This window comes from Etheostoma spectabile, chromosome 15 (assembly GCF_008692095.1).
Source record: "Etheostoma spectabile isolate EspeVRDwgs_2016 chromosome 15, UIUC_Espe_1.0, whole genome shotgun sequence".
In the NCBI taxonomy this organism is placed as follows: domain Eukaryota; kingdom Metazoa; phylum Chordata; class Actinopteri; order Perciformes; family Percidae; genus Etheostoma; species Etheostoma spectabile.
The window spans coordinates 1,529,027-1,530,729 of record NC_045747.1 but is presented as its reverse complement, the minus strand read 5'-3'; positions in this window follow the sequence as shown (position 1 = coordinate 1,530,729).

The following is a 1,703-nucleotide window of genomic DNA, read 5'->3' as shown; positions in this document are numbered from 1 at the left end:
GTGTGTGTGTGTGTGTGTGTGTGTGTGTGTGTGTGCGTGCGTGTGTGTGTGTGAGAGATTCCTGACAGGAATAGGTGGGTGCTATCCGCATGCCCTGCAGGTCAGTTTGTTAGAGTTGGCACCACAGAAGAGCAGTGGGGCACCAAAGTAAACAGCCCATAAAAACAAAAAAGTTGGATAGTGCTCTTATGAGAAATAGTGGCAGATTATATTGAGCTATGCAGCAACAGAAACACATACACATTAACACACACACACACACACACACACGTGCAATGTCTCCTGAATTTACCCCAATTATTGACACTTTGAAGACATACTTTAGACATACGTATGACACATATAATTTAGTCAGTTTAAAATGACAAATTCAAAACGTGCTTATTGCAGAGTATGATGCATTCTCATGAAAAGGGGGTTTGTATGATATTGTAGGAAAACCTATGCGCAACAATTCATCTGACATCCTACAAAATTAGGCAACCGAGTAAAAAAAGTGATCGGCTAGCTGAAATGATGGGCAAGTTTAAGGACACTTTCTTAAGGCTTTGGATTAAAACTCTCCTGGGACAGGAACACACGTCTTCTGGGTGAAAGTCTTCTGTTTTATGGCTCGGACCCATCCCTCCGACTTCCACCCTGTGCAGTCAAGAGCGTTCTCATACATCAACAGTCAACGTGGAACTTATGGTAATAAATATGTGGAATACATGCTTTTTGTTTAGGGACAATATATGCAGCATAGACCTACTGTATGTCCCACACCACAGCATTTATAACCTAAGCTAATTTGCAATTCATGTCCCTAGATGGACCCTTTTTTTTAAAAAAATACATTAACTCAACACTTACATAAATGACAGTGGAGAACACAAACTCATTAATAGATACCTTGAAATGCAAAACTCACAAGAAAATACAGACAAAACAAAGGCCATTAAAAGTTTACTTTATACAGTGTTTTATGTTGTGTAGCCAATAGTATCTTGTGTATTGTTTTAGTTGCAGATTTAGCCTGCAGATTTATATCAAGTCTTCTAAATAGATGGGAAGTTTGTTTGTGTCGAATGCGTGGGCTGCAGATGAACGTAGTACAATCCTGTGAAACCACCTCTCACTGAAGAGTAAACCCCAAATCATGCAGGGCTCAACCTGATGCCATTTTCCTCGTACTGAAGCAAACTGTATCCTAATTGGAATTATATGTACTCATGTGATCTCTCTGTAATGACAGGTTGGCTGCAGCTGCGAGAGATTATGGAGGGAAAGAAGAGAGACTCAGACAGCCAGCTCTCTCACTTATCCACCAACACCCATCAGCTTGACAATTAGAAGATTTTTTTTTTGGAGAAAAGCATACTCTGGATGATGAGAGTGTTCAAATATTATGAGTCATTTGTGGCTCAAGGTCTGAAATCCACTTCTTAACATTGATTAAGAACGAGGAAGCAGCAGTCAAAATATATTTCTACGGAGTCATGCAACCGCAGGACTAACTTAAATGAAATGATCGCCGGAGAAGAAGCTGTTCTTTACCAGAAACGTGCACTGGTCAGCCCTGCATGCACTTTGCACACCAGACTTTAAAGGAACATGAAAAAAATATGGGTTTTTTTGGGAATGATGGGCACGTTGCAATGGTGCATGAACAAAAACAAAACAAAGTAATAATAATAATAATAAATTGAATTTGTATAGCGCTT